Here is a 21582-nt window from a genome sequence, read left to right on the forward strand (position 1 = left end):
CTCCAAGTGAGTTAAAGTTTGTCAATAGAGCAGTTCCAGACCTTCTGTACAAATGAAATGAAGTATGATGGTCTGGTAGGACCGGACTACCCCAATTCTGCACTCAAAGTGTAAGTTGCTGCTTTTGGGTAGAGAAAAGCATTGTGGCATTGGCCATGAATTTGGCAAAACGGATGAGTCTTTATAATGTAATGCAGTGGTGGGAGCATGTACTGAAGACCATAACGTTACACATCATGCAGCAGAGTGGCTTCTGTCAGATTCCATAATCCTACTAATTCTATTATTGGATTATTATTACTAATGCATCAATGTGTAAGCAGGGGCTTAATGTCATGGCTTGGTCAGTGGATTTGAATGACTTTGCCAAGTCGGTAATCCTCACCAACAGCGACTAGTCCAAACATTCACAGGCTTCCTAATGCACTAATCTTCAGTGGTAAGGGCCTTAACGTGGCTGCTCCGTAACCACTCTGTCAACATTTAGTTTTAATACCTTTAATATTTAAGTTGAAATTTGATTCACTTGCAAGTTATTTTAATGTGTTGCATCTTATCAAATTCAAATCCCACTAACTTGGGAAAACCAGGAGGGAAGGGAAGGGATCAGGTGCCTATGAACGTCAGAAAAGACAATCATACAAAATACGAATTTCCACACAGAACTTGTTTGCAATATTATTTGAAATAAAGTTATAAAAGAGAGAGAAAAATGTAAAAAAAATATTTTATAAAAAGCCTCGAAGAACCTTTTCTTAGAAAATAGTAATATCAGCAAAGAGAAATAGGAATGGAGACTGCAGCTGCATGTCATATAAATGTAAATCTGGAGCGTAAACGTTAATAATTATCTCAAATACTACTAAAGTACCAGAACAATAATTGAGTAAATGTACTAAGTTACTTTCCACAACTGATGGAAAATACCAACATGAATATTTGTAGTGTTGTCCTTGATTGCATTACACTATACAGGTGACACAGTCAGGTACAGAGGGAAATTAAACATCCACGTCAAGATAGATAGATAGATAGATAGATAGATAGATAGATAGATAGATAGATAGATAGATAGATAGATAGATAGATAGATGTATTGATCCCAAAGGAAATTCTGACATTGAGTAACAATAAACATACTGTATGTTCTGTAAATACAAAAAAAATAGTGTTCAGTGTTTTACAATTTTGATAGATTCGATTATTAGATTGGAGATGAAATACTTGAAAATCTCTTATGGGTTCTTGCCCTTCAACTGTCATTCTCCATCAGGTTCTCATTGTGACATGATGCACTGTCAGCTCTGCAACACTTTCACCTGGACACCTGTATTTGTTAACAGCATTAAACCAAATGATTCCAGTGCCATTGTCTTTGTATTGATCGTAGTGAAGCTAAAGGTGAGATGACTTAATCCTGATGAAGAGAGGGGCTGAGCTGGATTCTTAGGCTGAGCCTGCCGGAGGAGGAATTATCATGTCACTAAAACACCAGACTATAACATGGACTGGCGGTGAGACACTCCATTTCTCTCTCTCTCTCTGTCTTCATATGTATTGTGAACACACACGCACACATACGCACACACACACACACACACACACACACATACATACATACACACACACACACACACACACGTCCTGCTATTATATATAAGCTTCTGCGTGGTACATATCAGGCTGCGATGATGAACGAGCCCCTCTGTCTTTTACAGTGTGATAAAGCCCCCCCTGTCTGGGCTCAGATAGCTACCTACACGCTAACCTTTTATTTCATGTGCTGTAAAAAAACAGAAATCAATTAAGAGCTAGGTAAGATCCTGCCTCGATTTTAAGCACCGACTAATCACATTTCTGCTTACCCACACTTATTTTTTCCCCTCCGTGCGTTTGCTTTTCTTCTAATTCCATCTTTTCATGTCGTTTTCAAGCAGTCGTAGCTCCAGTTTGACCCTAACGCCAGCCTGCAGCTTTAAGACCGTCAATCACTTCCTTCACCATGGCAACCTGTCCTGACAACCAGTCAAAGCCCACCTATGGTATTTTCTTTGTAAGCCTATACCCTTGATTGCACCCAATTGACAATGAAAAATGTCAAATGAAAAAGTACAGAGATTTATGTTCACAAGAAATGGTAACCCAAAGATCATATTACAACTATGACATTAATCTGTTTCCAACAAACACTTACTTATTTATTTCATCATAACATTGCGCCATGATTTTGCATCTTGCTTTTATATCCGTCGCATCCCTGTTTGTTTTCATATAGAGGCTCTGTTGATGTGACGTCACTTCAGGTTCGCATTGGATTATGGGTCAGAATCGGCCAAATAGCATGCTGTTTTCAACACTCAAAATCTTGGCTGGATGTAGTAGACATCCGGATTTTTCTAACCATCCTAAATCTGGCCACAAGAATCGGGACATACTAAATCTTTTTCATACCATACTAAATAGTAGAAAGTATTCTTTTCACTAGTGGTGTAGCTGGCATCTTCAAAAATAAGTGATCTACTCCACTAAAAATACATATCTTCTCAACCTCTTGTGACCAAAATGATGGTTGGACCAAGACAAATCAATGCAGGAATAGTTTTCCTCAAAAAGTAGCATATTTCTTTTAAAGAGAGCAGATAACCAAACTTTAGGAGTGATTCATCTACTTCTGCATATGGAAAAAATTGTTTAAATTGACATAAACGTTTGTGTCCAATCACTGTTACTGAGTATTGAGCTATTCTCATATCATCCATTTATAAAATACACAACGAGATATAACCTTGAAAACCTTAGCTACGTATGCCAACAGGCTGCTAGCAGTGGCTCCCTGGTTGTTTAAACCTGCTCATTGAGCATATTTTACACAACATTGTTCATTATTCTATACTTTGACACCCCCTCCAATACTTATTGCAGAAGTATGACATGTTTTTGTCTCAACTTACTTCCCTGCACTTCATGAATCTAAGCACAATGCACCCTCCTAACCTCTCGTATTTTTTCCTTTCTCTGCCTCTCTCTCTCTCTCTCTCTCTCTCTCTCTCTCTCTGTTTGCACATGTTGCCCTGAAAAAAAGGTCTCGCTATTTTTCAGTGAATAGGAAACTACAATCTAAAACCACACACCACTTTTTTCTGCTGTTTAATTCCCAAACATGACAAAGAAAATTGTGAATACTTCTGATTCAGCCTGAGCTGGCATGGTGCCTGACCCCTGCAGCATTTCGGCTTATCGTTCACTCTTGTTTTTCGCCCCTTCAACCATCCTTCTCTCCCCAACCTTAATCCTTCATTCTTTCCCCTGCGTGCCTGGCCTGTGTGTCTGTGGCACTAGCTCTCTCTCTCTCTTTACCTCACCATCTCTGGCACTACATTGCTCTGCCTGTGTGTCTGCCGGAGGCTAGGAGGAAAAAGAGAGGTTTTAATTAGGTGAACACACACCTAGCTTCAGGGGGAGAACCAGAGATGCCAGGCTGACACTTGGGTGCCCCTGACCCAGGCGAGGAGTGTGGCGATCAGGGTGGATCATCTCATCTTCTATTCCCTGGAGGCCTTGGCACCGCGGCCTCGGCACGGTTCCCAGATCTCTCCGTCTTGTTTGTGTCAGAGCTCCAGTGAAGATTCCCATCAGCAGAGGTAATGCTGGTCTAATAGGGCACTCCGATCCTGCACCGCTGATGAGGACGGGATCCAACGACGCACACATCGCCATTGCTTTCCACTGCGTGTGCGTGTTTGCATGTCTGTGTGTGAGAGTGTGTGTGCGTGTGTGTTTGCATGTGTGTGTGTGTTTATGCCTACAACATACAATTAAAATAAATACACTCATAACTGTTAACCAATTTAAAATTATTATTTTGAATCAGCCCCTCTACACTTGTAACTGTTTTAATTAGGCTATTATGTCTCTCATTCAATTGATCTGAATGTTTTAAATTGTTGTTGTCTGTGTGTGTGTGTGTGTGTGTGTGTGTGTGTGTGTGTGTAAACTTGTTATGTATTCTCATTGTATATTGTGTATCTGTACAAACTCGACGTCATTGTAAAAGAGGGTCACCCCTCAATTGATCTTTCGAGGTTAAATAAAGGAAAATGAACAAATGAATGAAATGAAAATGCGTATGCTTGTCTGTCTTCGAAACATCCATCAGGGAGCACCCCCCCCCCCCCCCCCCCCCTCTCCTCCTGCACACTCTTCTTTTTTTCTATTTTTCCGCTCTCACTTCCTGGGACTTCCAAAAACAGTCCCAGACTATAATCCCACCAGTCACCCTGAGTTTGTATTACATAAGCAGAGTCAAAGACTCAAGTGAGGAGTGTGTGGAGCTGTGGGCTAAGTCTGTTTGCTTTTACCTTAGATACCCCATAGTGATAGTCAAGGGGGAACACTTACATTGTAACCTGCGGTGCTGTTGAAGAGTACTTATATTTTTCTCTCTCATCTTCCTTGCCTTATTCTTGCTCTTCCTTGCTCTCTCTCCCTATCCGTCTTCATTAGCATCACAGTATGGATGTATTTATGCTTCTTGGATAGAGGAGGATGGCCTGTCTCGGGGCCAGTGTGATCAAATGAAAACCTGACAAACACACACACAGCCAGGTCAATATGTGACTCCACTCCACACACACACACACACACACACACACACACACACACACACACACACGCACACACACACACACACACACACACACACACACACACACACACACACACACACACACACACACACACACACACACACACACACACACACACAGAGCTTAGGGGTTTTGTATCTAATGAGGACACTGGTCTGGAGCAGGGTTATCATAACAAGCTCATAGCAGAGTGTGTGAACTCACCTACACACAGCTTCTACACACTGTCCGTATCAAGTGAAAAGGTCCTTTGAAGCAGTAAAGGTATACCATTATCTGGCCTTCAAACTGAAGGTTGGAAAAAAGATGTCAGAAAGATGAAGTAAAGATAAGGTAAGCAAGATCAAGAGATGTGTAAGCAGCACTTTCATATCATGACTCCTGGGAACCTTCTACTTTCTGTTCATGTCAAAGGCTATCAGAGGAGGTCCTTCATGCACACACCAACCTGCTGCAATAATTATGAAACCCAACCATCAAAACTGGGAGTTTTTTTCTGGCCTTGAGAGCTGACAATACAAAGCAATCTCCTGTTACTGATTGCTTTAAGGGGCTGGCTCCTGCTTTGCATGTAAAGGATTGTGTGGCATTCTTCTCAGCTGTTCCCACAAATATTACTTTGTTTTTGGAGAATAATTTTCTTAAAATGGAGACAACAAACGTGGATGGAAAAAAAGTAGCTAGAATATGAATTTATAGTGGGATGATTCACAATGTCACCACCACCCACAGCTACAGACATCCCAGGAGCCAACGCAAAATCCCTTAAGTCATTGTTACACTATATGCAAACTCTGCCCTCTGCCTCACCATTCATTAAGTGGAAGTGTTAATTGTTTATTTAATGGCTTCTCCTATGACCTAAGAGTGACACTGTGGGAGACAGAGGCTAAGGATGGCTCACGTCACCCCCTGTTAGAGAGCCGGACAGGGAAAGTCAATCTCCCTGACCTGGCAGCTGGGAGGCTTAACGAAAGGGACCAGGCGTATGGGTCAGCCCACACTGGCAGTCAGCAGAGTGTATGCATTAAGTCAAACATGGGATCATGTCCTAGTACTTAACAGTCATTGGTCTGATGAGGTCATTTTTGCAGGTATTGTGTAGGGAGGTCAAAATTAATGTACAAGTATTGGACTTTTCCTCTACATCCTGGTCTTGGATGCTGTAGGCGTCACCTTCTTAAAATAATGGCCCTAGTTTTTAGCTTTTATTTTGACAAATTATTTGCCAATCATCAAGTCAACAATTGATGATGCTGGCCACTTCTGGTTAAATCACCTAAATCCCTCAGTCGAAGAGATCATGCGATCCTACCCATGTAGTAAAATGTCTTATGTCAAGAGTGTGAATTAGGCTGTTTTATTTTTGTTCAAGTCGAAGGCGAAAAAAATTACTTAGGCCATTATTTTTCAGAGGGTGAAGATAGTGAACGTTACGGAAAGGCTTTGGCCTGCCACCAGTGGGAAAATGTGTTATTATCCAAAACACTGAGTTGGTGTGTCGGAGCAGTGACATATTGTTGGCCCTACCTCTTTAACTGTCTCCTCCACTATCTCCTAATTCTGTTTTTTTAAATAATCAGCTATAGATCCCTTCGTCTTTGGAAGACGATAGCTGGATTGATAGGACTTAAGCTGGTGAAGAGAAATAAACAGCCAAAAGATCATCATGCACTAACAAAAATGCAAATATGTGCTTTTAAGAGTTCTGATGTAAGCTTATTAAATCCTCCTCCTGGAAGGATTTGAACACAAAGATAAAGTAATTTCAAGTCATGCAGCGAAACAAGTTTCGGACAGAATTGGAGGAGTGCTGGTTGCGATCCCGGTCCATAAACACTGTGTCATGTCTGACCTTTTCCCTCCATCACTGTCACTGCCACTCATGTCTCCATATGGAGTATAAGCATTGTTCACCCGGCAAAGCTTCTAAATGAACAGCAAGACGTGTTGTGTTGTGTTGACAAACCGCGGTGAAAACAACCTTTTAGAATGAAAATCAAACTGCCATTTCCTGCTGTCGACACTGATTCATCGGCACCCTGTCAGTGCAAAAACACTTTACCTGCACACTGTTGATGTTGGTTTGAGATATAAACAAAAGTGAGAACCTGGTGAAGAAAAATACCTTTTTCCTAAATGTATGCCACCAAAAGTCTACTACTTTGTACTTTGCTACACATATTCTAACCCTATCAAGAATCAAGAAAACAAATGACAATTTGGCAATAAGATAGCAAAGACCATCGCACACATTAATCACAAATTGTATCTACAACCCAAATTCCCGAAAAAGTTGTGACTTTATGTAAATATGTGAATACAACAGAATGTGTTAATTTCCTAATCCTCTTCGACATGTATTCAATAAATAAAAATAGAAACAAATCATTGTATTTGTTTAAACTCGATATTTTTTTGTGAATATACAATTTGAAAATTGCAACAAGTTTGAAAACAGTTGGGACAGGGGCATTACAATATTGGGAAAGCTGTAGAATACCTGTTTGGACTCACCTACACATGTTTACTGGTAACAGGTGATATTATCATGAATGGATATAAAGGGGCATCCTGTAAAGTTTCAGCCTTCACAAGCAATATTGGGGTGAGGCTCACCACTGTGTGAAGAACTGCAGAGGAAAACAGTCCAACAGTTTAAAACCAACATTCATGCAAAGAATGTAAGGAGTTCACACCATGTACAATCCATAATGTAATTAAAATACTTAGAGAATCCGGAGATATCTTTGCACGTAAGGGGCAAGGTCCAACATTAAAATGTAATGTCCATGACCTCAGGTGGCACTGCATTAAAAACTGACATGATTTTATAAAGGATATCACTACATGGAACACTTCAGAAAACCATTGTTGGTTAACAAAGTTTGTCGCTACATCCACAAATGCAAGATAAGACTCCACCATGCAAAGTGAAAGCCATATATCAACAACATCCACAAATGCTGCAGACTTCTTTGGGCCTGGGCTCATCTGAATCATGGATGTTGTGTCCTCCGGGCTCCAGAGGAAAAGGACCATCCAGAATGTAACCAATACAAAGTTGAAAAGCCAGCGTGTGTGATGGTATGGGCGTGGGTTAGTGCCCATCGCATGGGTAACTTGCACATCTATGAAGGCACCATTAATGCTGAAAAGTATATACAGGTTTTGAGCAACAGCCATCCATACATAGTCTATTTCAGGGACATACCTTCTTATTTAAGCAAGACAATATCGAGCCACATACTGCATGTATTAATCAAGCCCAAACAACCGCGAGTTCTACCAGCATCCATTGCGGAAGTGAAAAATATTGCAGTAGCAATGGGTGGCCACTACGAGGTGGTACCAAAAGTGAGCAATTTTTCATTGACTCACTTGTTAAACAGGCCGTTTTCACAGTCTTATTAAACCTATTCACGGCCTAGTCCCAAAAACCCTTCTAGTCTATATGTTTAGGTCATGTCTCCATGACAACACTGAGGGGGGGGGGGATTCTTTTCTAGCAGGCTAGTTTTTATTATTTTGGAGGTTAAAATGTATGAATAATTAGGGACGCGATCTCTTGAGTGACAGCTACCCGCCCGTTGTTCCTCACCTCATCTCGGAAGTATACTGTACGTCAACTAGAAGGGCGTATCTCCCTCCCCCCGACGTCACATCAATGCCCTTTTTTTCGGCAAGAGGAGTGAGGTGGAGTGAAAATCTCAGAAGATGCCGACGCGCATAAGTCAGGAGAATTGGATGCAGTTGGAATAACTGAGGTGAACCCGGATGCTACATCCATTTTATATACAATCTATGGTATTAATACAGGTTGGCTTCGTAGGAACAAAGTGCGGGCACTAGACTGGCCTGTCTGCAGTACATACCTGTCTCCCATTGAAAAATGTGGTGCATTATGAAGCACAAAATGTCACAATGGAGACCCCGGAATGTTGAGCATCTGAAGTTGTATTTCGGGCAAGAATGGGAAATAATTTGACAAAAATTAATGTCCTCAGTTCCAAAACGCCTACTCAGTGTGGTTAAATGAAAGGGTGATGTAACACAGCGGTAAACATGCCCCTGTCCCAACCTCTTTGAAATGTGTTGCAATTTTAAAATGTTATATTTTTGTATCTTTACGAAAAAACAATAAAGTTTATCAGTTTAAAGAAATACATTTGATGAATTGTTACTGTCATGTATTCGATACATATCGAAAAAGGATTAGGAAATCATCACATTATGTTTTATTCACATTTGACCTAACGTCCCAACTTTTTAGTGAACATAATATAAGGGTTAAGATGCTATAAAATATTAACACAGTGTAGTGAATATGTACATGGGTTCATTCATTCATTAAGACTTTTGACTCTGGGGTGAATTTCCTGTTTCTGACTCTGCAGCAAAGTGTTGGTGTGACCCCCTCCCCCAACATTCCTCTGTTTTAGCCAAAGCTGTTATCTGTGTTTTCACACCTATCGGTTCCTCTGCTCTGTCCTGACCCAAGACAGGATGTCCCACATGACTCCTGTCTCTTCTGCCATTGGTCAGAAGTCTTTTGCTGTTTTTGATAACAGCGAGTGAGCTAAACAGCTCACCCTCTTTTCTCCACGCACCACCCAACAGACTGGGGGTGCCAGTCTACTCTTTTCTCTTCCACCCACCATCGGTGGTGGAACACTCAAGCTCAGCCTACCGGAAAAGGAGGCTAAGTCTCTCTTCTCCTCGCAACCTCAAGGAAGGAGGTCTGCTCTCTGCTCTTCTTCATGCACCATCCGAGGTGCTGAAGCTCTCTTCTCCTCTCCTCCACCAAGGGAGGTTGGAGGACGCTCAGCTTGGCCTACCAACAAAGGAGGCTAGCACGCTCTCTCCTGCCTTGCTAACCACCCCAGACCGGGGGTAGCTCAACCTTCTGGACCCCGACTCTCTGTTCTCCCTGATCCAAGCCCTACAGCACGGCCTGTCTACACAGCCGTGAAGGTCCTCTCAACCAAAGAGGAACAAGGATCCAACCGGCTGCTCCAAGCAACCCAAAGAGGAACCAGGAGAACCTGGGAACGAACCAAGCTCCCACAAAGGCCAGACCCTTTAAGAGGAAGAAGAACTACCAGAGACAACAACGCCAGTTAGCCCACCGCTACTGAAGAACCAAAGGACCAGTTCATCCGAACTGAATCAAGACCGACCCTGCCAAGCAAAATCCCTGTTCCATGCCAAAGGGTTCAGAACCTCTCACACTGCAACAAACGCTGTGTATCATCATCTGGTATCGTATGAACTTCTGGGCAGTTAGCTTAGCTTAGCAGGAACAGATGGCTTAAAGGACTGTTAACTTGGAAATGTATATTTACTGATTTTGAACTGTTCATTGTTACTTTGTAATTGGGTTTACAATACGGTGATATTACATTGAACTTATTGGTTAGATACCCAAACATTTATGTTGATTTGAATTAACCTTAGGGGAACACACAAGCCCCTTTTACACAGAGATTGCGGCATATTGACGGAACAACATCACTCCAATATGCCGGCTTTGCTTGCTTCTGTGTTATTTACACAGAACCAAGCAACGCCGGCCTGCTGGCGCATCAGTAGCTCCTTTTACACAGCGTTCCGGAATGAAAGAGGTGCTTGTAAACAGCGTCAGGTGTGACGTAAACATTTAGCGCCGCGCCGGTCAGCTGCTTTACAACAACAACACTGAATTGAGAGCAGATGAGTGCTGGAGCTTGCAGTAAGAGGGCCGTATTTTACTGTCCCCACGATGTGCCAGTTGATCTCGCTACGCGCTGAGTCCAACATCACTGGGACAGTTAACCAAACTGACTAAATCAATCCGACCGCTTCACCTCTGTGTGTGTGTGTGTGTGTGTGTGACACAGGTTGGTTGTGAGCGAGTCTCTTTGTGAGGGCAGCGATCTGCCAATCAGACATAAACATACACATACACACAGTGTGTGAAGTCACGTTACTGTAGACAGAAATAAAGTGTGGATATACGCTCAGACTTAGGATAATAATAGCGGCAGCGGAATGTGTTAGCAAAACAATAGCTCTGTGGCTAACAGCTGAGCCGGAGCCTTCAGTCAGCTCGCGGTCGTTCTCTGCATGTCACTCCCCTCTCTGCCCCATTTCAACTATGTCTCTACACTATCACTGGACGGCCACTGGATTTGGAATATTTCGGATTTACCTAACCAGTGACTCTAAGACAGGCTCCACATTCCAGCGCCTAGTCTCTTCAAAACAAATTCATTATCTCGATTCGGCTCTCCAAACCGACCTTGGAGGTATTATCTCTTCTCTCCCCGGGATGTTTATGCAGAAAGACGTTCTACCCCCACAGCTCCTGACATAATCTCCTGTGAACTCTATCTCTGGCTGGCCTCGCAGTTGTCTCCTTGGACTCGCTATACCATCTGGCGCCTGAAGACTCCCGTTATGTCTGGACAGATTTAGATAAACGGAACACACATACACACACGTAGACACATAGCACACACGACCCCTGACCACACAAGCCTTCTTGTCTCCTTTACCCCTCTCCCTCCCTCGTTGCAGAATGGATGCCGCGGGTGAGGCGCCTGCTGGCTGCGTACGCCCCCTGGTGCCTGGGCTGTGACACCTACCGTCCCACAAACCCCTAACCCGTACCTCTGTGCTTATCAACGTGTTCTATTTGTCTGTGGCGTTATCATGTGCTTATTATGCCAAGGTAGTTTTTTGTACTAATCACACACTTCGCACCCATAAGGAGCGGAGTGTGAGAGTAGCATTTTTTTTAACCTGTCTTTCCCTGACGTTCTCTTTATCATTCCTACTTTAAGGGGCGCAGCGCACGCTAGACGACTCTTCAGTGTATCCCTCCTGTCTCCCATGTTTGGTTACTGTCACTCAATGTCTCTTGGCGGGGTATAACTGTAAACAGATTATCGTTGTTCTGAAACATGTACAATGACAAAATAAATCATCTTGAAATAAATCATCTTGAATCAATAAAGCATGAAAAAAAGCCAAAAAAAATATCTTTAAAAAAAATCTACTTGAACTTTGACAATAGCCAATTGACACAGCCTTTGGGGGTAAGAACACTCTCTTGTTCTGTTTTTCTTTCATATTTCCTAAGTGCGGGACTGAAAAAAACAAGAGAAAGATACTCCACATGGCTCCATGATTGCAATGGCTAGAAATATGTTATCATTGCAATCTTAAGCTATGAAACACACACACCCACCCACACACACACACACACACACACACACACACACACACACACACACACACACACACACACACACACACACACACACACACACACACACACACACACACACGCACACACACACACACACACAAGAGTATAGTTCAGGACAAAGTGAATGGTATTAAACCCAATAGCACTAATAATGCTCTTCAAACAAAAGCAAATAGGAAAAGAAAGCCTTGGTAAAGAGAATCCAAATCCAACCTAATGAATTCAAACGTGTGTCTGGTCAACCCTACTGTAGTCATGTACGGCACAATGATTGTTTGTCTCAAGGTGCTAAGGAGGGGTTTGAACACTTAGAGACAATTGTCGAATCCTCTGACCTCAGTCGCCAGATAATGAAGTTCTTATCTTTGTTTAGTTTTTTTTCAATAAAAGCAGATATAGCATATAGCATATTCTATATGAATGTGGTTTTAATTGAGTTTTGCCGTCAAAGGCAACCCTGGGGCTGAATTCTTTCTGCAATAACCGTAACACAGATCCAACTGCGCTATAATAAACAGAAGGCTACCATGACCAGAGCAACGATAAAAGACACGGTTCTAAATCCTCTCAAGCTTAAACAAAAGAACACATAGGCTACATTTAGCCAAAGAGCACATCTGCATTTACACAAGAGCCTGACAAAATACAGACTGAAGGGTGAAACAGCAGCCTTATTTCACAGACAAACATTGTTTTTTTCAGTGTCCACTTAAAGAGATGTAGTACAACATTTTGCATTCACTTTTATAAATTAAACATTAAAAAAATAAACATTTTTTTTCCTGCATCTTATGACACAACAAGGCCCCTTAATCAAAGAAGGGACTAGATGTTACAACTTAAAAATACTACATTCAAGTGCTCCTCAGAGAATCCGCGATGCATTTCCAATGAGAATGTGTTCCGACTTTGAAGATATGTTTTTTAAAGTATGTGTATATTATTGTTCAGAGCGTTTAAACAATATATTGATAGCTGTTTATTGAGTTACATTATGGAAGTCATTTCCCCCTGTATCCTACCATTGACACCTGAAGGGGCTGAACTGGGGCTATGAGACCACAGAGATGGGACATTGCAGATGAACATTCAATACCTGGGAATTATTATTTTAGATGCTACTGCTGACTATCTGTGTAACAATTTGGCTACAATATAGCAAATGTATACTACATCAAGTAGGTTTCCACCAACTCCTGCTCATTATCTTTCACACACTAGATAACTCGCAGTGGCGTCAGTGTCACTCAGTGCGTTCACTCATAATCGGGTAAATAAACAAATAAGACTTCGACAGGACTTGTAAAATGCATGTAAACACCTTTATTTGTCTACTTAGCACACAAATCATCACATTAACGGACATGCAAAGTCGGATAAGAACACCTGGATACCTCGTTCATAGTCGGCATTCCACGTGCATGTATACAGGATCACATATCGCACATCAGAGTTTGTGTTCTGCGCTTGCTCGGAATCCCTGCCAAGGATTTCACAAGGAAGTGGAAGGAGCCGACGTAATAAATAGTAGTGTTGTTGCCGGAAGGGAACCGGACGTGGCTCTAAAACAACTTGTTGAAAGGGTTACAGCGCCACCTAGCATAGCGGAGTCAGCTATGCTTCGGCCATTTATCCGATTCTTTGAAAGGCCATGTATACTCAGACAAGTGACACGGTCAGTTCGAGTGGCAAAATCGGTATATGGCTTAATTCAATCAAGTTGTCCCATGGAAACGCACTGATTACAAGATGTAAACATTTTGAATATTTATATCAACTTTACTCTGTTTTAAAAGCCCTTCAAGAATCAGATGACTTATTGTCATGAACATACTAAGCTTTTTTTTGTAAATGGTAAAAATTAAACCTACACAGAAGCACTGCTTGAATGAAGTAAGCAAGCTGAGCACTGGCATTAAACTCAGAGCTGCCGCTCACATTATCAAAGGCAACTTTTTGGATTCAGTGCGTGACTTAGGTTGCTGCGGTGTGATTAATTTGTAGGATTTATTGGACGCCAAACCCCTGAGCCCTCCATTTTTCAAAGGCTCTTAAAACAAAGGCTCTTGTTCAAAAGTCATTATCAAGGCGTCAAACTGATTGTCAGTAACCCAGCTGCTGCAATTCTAATGACTATTCACTGTTTAGCAAAGTGAATTTAGAAAACTTGTGTATTATAGCCACCTGTGTCCAGCTTGGCTATTAGGGGTGTGCGGAGACGTCATTATCTGTATCTGTATCTGTTCAACCAACAAAATTATCTGTATCTGTATCTGTATCCGGATACACAACAAGAAGTGGGCGTGGCGTATACCGGAAGTTTCTTTTACATTATAGCCTACATTAAAGGAAGTCACACCTAAATTGATTTTCTAAACTAATATTCATTGTCAATGCAATTGTTGTCCCTTCAAAGCATCACATTGATGTAATGTTGACATATAAGTCAAAAAGTCAGATATATTTCTACCTTTTCATCTCTCTCTCTCTCTCTCTCTTCTTTGTTCTCAGAATACGAAGAAATTCAGGGAACGAAAATATTGATAAATAACAGCCCAAATATGTGCATAGGCTACTCACTGTTAGTAAATGAGGGCCAGTGTTTTACTTTTAACTTAATTAAGGTATCCCTTTAACTGGGGGAAATACAGCTGTATTTCATGATTATTTTTTTATCTCTATCTCTCCCCCTCCCTCTTTTTTTACTTTTGTTTTACTAAACTAAGATTTAGGAACAATATATGTATCAACGTACCAATCTCATAAACCCTAAATAATATGTTAGCCTTTCCACAAAGCCACATTTTAATGTGTCAAGTTTGCAGTTTCCGATTTTATTGTATAGGTCCTGAAGTAGGCCTAGCCGTATACGCATTGATTGACAGCTGAACAAGTACAGGTCCTAAACATCAGTTTGATGGAAACGTTGTGGTGTTTGAAAGAGTTTAAGCAGTAGGCCTAGTGAATGTAAATACATCGGGGAAGGGCTGACGGTGACTCGGGGTGCAGCATATTCCATCGGTTCGTCTCTTCTCCGCCACGGCAGCGGAGGAAACTCACATAAAAACGGCAGCGAATGCGACAGGTAGAACCCTCTATTCAAGGGAAAGGGCGAACGCGCTGCGTTTATCAGTGGATAAAAAGAGAGAGACCACGGGTCACGGGACGCGCCAGGTCCTCTCATGTCCACCGCAGAACAGCTGTTAGTGTCATTCTACCTGTTGTGTCATTGAGGCGGAACGCGCTGCGCCAATTAGGCGCATAATATTTAAAAAAAAATCCCCGAATAATAACGGGACTATTCGGAAATGATCCGTATCCGTATATAACTCATTATCCGTGCTTATCCGAATACATATTCGGATTCGGGCTCATCCCTATTGGCTATACACATATAGATAATACACACACTGTATATTTACCGGTATATGCATATTATAGAGATATAAACACAATAGCTAATTGAAACATGTGCACACACACACACACACACACACACACACACACACACAGTAGCAGGTGCTCTCTGTTGGATGTGGATGAAGACAGATGAGTGCTGATCATTCTCATTAGAGCAGTGATGAGCTCCCGCGAAGACATACACCTGGACCAGCGCACACTTGGGGAGACAAAAAGAGTGTGTGTGTGTGTGTGTGTATGTGTGTGTATATGTGTGTGTGTGTGTGCTTAAATCAGACAAGGCAAAGGAAAAGATTACAGAGGCAAAGAGACAGACATAAAAGAGAGCGAGGAAGAGAAAGGCTAACTGCATGGGAGCCGCCCAGCACATAGACACATGCAGAAAGGAGATAAAGCAAAACTCTTTATCAAATAGCACATATGTAGTAGATAGAAGAAAGCGTTCTACCGATAATGGGCCATGGTTAGTCCGCTTCATCTTTCTTCCTCATTGCATGATATATTTCCTATCACTATCGCTACATGTGGCTTCATTCTACAACCTGCAGCCTTTCTCTCTCCACGGGAATACACACACACACACACACTCACACGCACACTCATTTAACGCCTATGAACCTGTTTTCTGAAAAGGCACCGACAACTGCATTGAAAACCCCTGTTTAGCATATACGTCATTGAAGCTTATCTCTGCGGTATAATGGTCACAGTGGGCATGGCTTGGTTTGTTTTCCAGAAATACTATGCAGTGGGAGGAAAAACTAAATTGTGGACACCATCTGATCCAATCCCTAACCTTACTTAATGAAATATAATGTCCCATGTCAGCCGTTGCATTGAATGATATACCATTTATAATAATAACGATGCATACTGTGTGTGAACTTGTAGAGCGACATGCTTTTCCCCCCTGTCTGTTGGAGATGATATCAGACATGCATGTTGTTGTAGCATGTAGTATAATACAGGAGGCAGATTGTACATCCCCCTCACACGTACATCTTCCTCCTGTGTGTGTGTGTGTGTGTGTGTGTGTGTGTGTGTGTGTTTGCCAGATTGATAAGAGTGGGCGGGACAAGGTCGGATACAGGTAAACCTCAATGCTTTGTTGATTGACGGATGCTGTCATCCAATTCCATTATCTTTGTTCCTACACACCTTGGAAAGTTACTAATTTAATCTTGGCCTCTGATAGGATGTAATTTGGTTGAAAATAGGGACCTTTATTATTAATTCCAGTCTAATTCCCAGCCACTGATGGGTAGAGGAACTTTCAATACAGGGAGAAATTACAAAGGCAAGGTGGAAACAGTGGATAGGACCGAACAGAGATGCATGGGAGCATGGATGCGGAAAGCTGACATTGTTAGCTTCAGTATAGCCTGGATACAGAAACAAACACACACACACACACACACACACACACACACACACACACACACACACACACACACACACACACACACACACACACACACCCACAGACACAGGCCTCAATGTGCCAGACGGCATTTATGCAATGCAGCGGTGGAAAGTAACAATACACTACAGTACATTTACTTACAGTTACAATAATTCACACAAAAAAGCATAGAGAGAAAGTGTAACGTAAAGTAAAATTTGAATGCTTCCTCCACCACTGATACAGTCCGCAGACATATCGACACACACACAAACACACACACACACACACCCACCAACAAGCAACATTTTTACTCATATATTGAGCTGCAATCTGTAGACTGGACGTTATCTGGTGACCATATAGATGTCAGCACAACACATAACTTGAGAACATCATCCAAAACGCTAAGGGTTCCCGAGAGAGAGAGAGAGAGAGAGAGAGAGAGAGAGAGAGAGAGAGAGAGAGAGAGAGATATAACACCCTTCTCACAGTGAGAAGACTATTCCCCCTCTTCCCTCCTGCTATAGGGCCCTGCTATTTCTGCCTTCAGTTAGTACACACCAAAAGACTGAAACAGCTATTTAAGGGCTGACATGTCACACATATATATTAAATAGCATGCATCACTATCACTACTGTTTATTATGCATTATTATGTTAGATAGCAGTTATGCTAGCATTGCTCTCCTGTGTTTCGGTGTATGTTTGTACTTCCATATAGCTCTCTTTTCAAAGGAAACAGCAGTAAGGGGAGTAATATTTGAAGGACACATCTACAATCTTGTGGTTCATACCTGCCCCCTTGCCGGTCTTTAACTAATACTTCAACCATTCTTTTTTCTTCTGCTCCGATAATGACAATTGGTTGGTGTATACAAGCTGTTAGGGATTTCTGAATTTGGTTATTTAAAGTAATACTTTAAACAGTAATCTACCACTTTTACTGCTTTGCCCAAAATATCAAATACTTCAGAAAAAAATTAGATGCTTTTGAAGAAACTCTCCCTATACCGCCTCACCTCCACCATGCCCCCTAACCACGTCTCTCCCCCCTGCCCCGGGACACTCCTCTCTCTCCCCCCGTCACATCCAGCCTTCCGGGGATAAAGAGAAATAGAGGATCAGTTGTGCTCAGTGACCTTTGGAGGTGGCCTTCAATCTAAAGGTAAAGGCAGGAGGAGGCAGAGCTTAGAGGAGATTTACAGGGGGCTGCTGCCTACGGGAGAGAGAGAAGAGAGATTTCCTCCCCATGTCAATCCTCCAGAGGGAAAAGAAAAGAAGGGGAGAGAAGAGAGAAATGTATTTCCTGAGACAAATGCGATAGATAAAGAGCAAAAGAAGAACGGTGAGCAGAGGAGAGGAGAGAAGAAGTATATACCTGCTGGTCACAGTGGGGCAGTGGTCAATTTGCAGCACAACTGGAGGGCTGTGTCCACTGAGAGGAGATGACAGATGCATAGATACAGTATAGGATTAGAGAGATGCTAGTGGAGAGGAAGCATATCATGAAAGGAAACGGGGAAACAATATATAAAGAATATCCTTAAAAGACACGCTGCAAAGTGCGCACACAGAGAACTGAACAACAGAGGTTGGACTTTGTTTGGTTGTGTGTGTGCACATTTTGATTTTGTTGTGTGTGTGTGTGTGTGTGTGTGTGTGTGTGTGTGTGTGTGTGTGTGTGTGTGTGAAAATCAGGCAGCCTGTCCCGGCCTGCAAAAAAAAAAAGGAAATGTGTTGCAGACGAGCTGATGACTGATAATTGTGACACTGAGTGATGGCTCTCATCAGCAAAAAAGTATCTTCCAAATCAATTGACCCCCCCCCCCCCCCACTCCTCCTCATGAAATGCCACCACATTGTAGAGTGGGGCATGACTAGCCTGAATTACAATCATTGACCTTGACAGGCTTGCGGTAGACAAAGTGCAGCGATAAGAACCGCAGGCGGAGAAACACATTCTCAGCATTGGGCCAGATGAATAGGTGATGCCTGTCAGCTGATCTCATCTGGGCTTTGTCTAAAGAGGCAAATGTGCTGCCTGTGTGTGTAATTGTTTATGGTACAAAACCAATATTTGTCTTTTACACAAATATACAGATGACTTAACATCATTGTAATTTTACTTTTCATAAAAAGTGTGTTTTTATTCTGCGCCAAGAACTATTTAGGTAAATGTAATAATTTTTTCTTAATAGGGTGCTTTCAATGGTTGTGTTCCGAATCGCATACTTTCTACTATATAGTATGTAGAATTTTTTTTTAGGATGTCCCGATTCTTGTGGCCAGATTTAGGATGGTTAGAAGTACCCGGATGTCCTACTTCATGCGGCCAAGATTGTTAGTGTAGAAAACTGCATCCTATTTGGGCGATTCTGACCCACAATCCAGTGCGCACGTGAAGTGACGTCACATCGACGAAGCCTCCATATGAAAACAAACGGGGATGCGACGGATATAAAAGCAAGAGGCAAGATTAAGGCGCAATGTTATGATGAAATAAGAGAGTAAAGTATGTCCCAATAGTATGCATACTGCATCCTAACTAGATTCTTTTTATTGTCGTATGTAGAATAGAAAAAAGAAAGAGTATGCGATTCGGAACGCGACCAATGTTTACGGCTTTTTTTCTTAAATTTTGAAGCTTAAAAAATGTAATATAAAAATAATCATATAAGCTTTGCCTCACCTTTATGTGCTGAATAATAGTATTCAAATGTAGGTTTAGAAAAACCAACATGTTGACAGTGAACGTCGTCCAGCTGTTTAGCTGAGCACAAGCAAAATACACATTCACAGAATTTAACAGGAAGCCCAGTCTCCTCTCTCAGTCTCCATGCGCCTGCTCCTTTTTAATAAACATTACGTAACAATATGTGAATTTGTTCATAAACAGGAGTGGCTGGCATTATCCACTTCACATCTTCTAGGAGCTTGTCTATGTTCCCACAGCCCGATGGTCCCACATTTCAAGTAATCTAACTATATAATGGAGAAAAGTATGTCTGTGTGTGTGTGCCACTCCTATTCTAACCTCTCCCTGTCCCCTTACCCTAACCGGCCAGCTGAGATGCCTCAACCTAGTCACCATTTTCAGGAGCATAGGGATGTGGGACCATTGAGCTGTGGGAACATAGGGATGCCCCCCCTCCTCCCAAATCTTCCAATGTAACAGAAGCTTGCTATTTATTGGCAGCTCTCCTTATCTCAATGATAATTGCTAATGTTAACATGGGAATAGAATATGAACTTTGCTACAAATTTGTTTAGTTTAGCCCGTATTTGACAGCAGGCGTATGGGTATGTGAGCTCACCCGCCAGCCCTCGCACTTGCATGTAACCGAGGTAATCGCTTCGTCGCGGGTACGGCAGCAGAGGGCAAGGCATAATAATAGTCCATCACAAAGCAATACAATGGCAATGCAGAAAACAACAATATGAGTTCAGCAATAAGCTATGAACACCAACAGGCTACTTCTTCTACCACTTGTTTTGAGCTCAGTTGTCGAGTGACTTGCTCTGAGGTGTTGTCCGCTCCTCCACGTACTTCACCCAGAATTTCTGAAAGTTAGAGGGGGAAGCAGGGGGGAGAACTCCCACTCCTCACCGACAGGCGACTGATACACTCGGGCGTTACTTTGTTATTTGTAAGTACATAACTCAAAAATATCAATAACAACACATGGTTATGTCATTTTGTGAAGTTTTAATGCAACATCTTTACATATTATACTTTAAACAAAGACATTGCAAACACAGGGGCGGCAGTGGCGAAGTGGGTAGGGAGTTTGCCTCTGGAGTGCAGGGTCGGAGGTTCGATTCCCCGCCTACCCACATGTCGAAGTGTCCCTGGGCAAGACACTGAACCCCAAATTGCTCCCGATGGTTCAGACAGCGCCTTGCATGGCAGCTACTGCCATCGGTGTTTGAGTGTATGTATAAAAATGTGTATTGTGAAGCGCCTTGTGACCCTGGTCTGTGAAGGCCGCTATATAAATAAAAGCGTACTTACTTACACACATACAGTATATATTATTTTTAAGGTCTTAAAATTAAATTGTATTGTTTCCCTTTGTTATGTAGGCCATAACGTTCTAAACAGTGTAATTTCCGATGGCTATTATCTATCTTCACAGGTATCAATGAGATGCTTTTGTGAAAATCTATTATGCTTGGTATCCTAAGGAACGCTGGCCTTGAGGTATAATAAAGCCTGTTACATACTCCGTGAGAAAGAAAAGAACAAAGTCTCGGTGACAGAGCTGCGAGAAGCAAATTACTTGTTCAGCTGTTCTCGCAGCTTGTTCTCGACACATCGTCCGGGCCAAACTTTCTTCTCGCAGCTTGTCCGAGAACTATTGTGTGATTGGTCAGTCTGAAGTCAATGAGGAAAACAGCTAGCGCTAGTTTGGCACTTGAGTTCTTGTGAAGTATGAAATGTCCAGACCAGAGAACTTAGTTCTTGTTCTTGCAGCTCTGTCAGCGAGAAGTTTGTTCTTTCTTCTTGCGGAGTATGTAACAGCCTTAACACACTGAGTACAGGGCAAATCCTGTTTAATGTTACATTATTGTCAAACAGCAGACATGGGGGACTTGAGTCACATGACTTGACTCGAGTCAGACTCGAGTCGCAAATTTGAGGACTTGAGACTTGCTTGACTAACACTGATAAAAGACTCGACTTGACTTTGACTTGGTCTTCATGACTTGAGACTTGACTTAGACTTGGGACAGAAGACTCGAAATGACTTGAATTTTTAAAAGTTAGATTACGTTAGAAATTATGTTTTATTTTGAAACATGATCGGGTGATTTTACAGTGCAATGCACGCAGTGCGCTGCACGGACAAACAGCGTCA

The sequence above is a fragment of the Ammodytes marinus genome (assembly GCF_949987685.1).
Source record: "Ammodytes marinus genome assembly, chromosome: 10".
Lineage (NCBI taxonomy): Eukaryota > Metazoa > Chordata > Actinopteri > Uranoscopiformes > Ammodytidae > Ammodytes > Ammodytes marinus.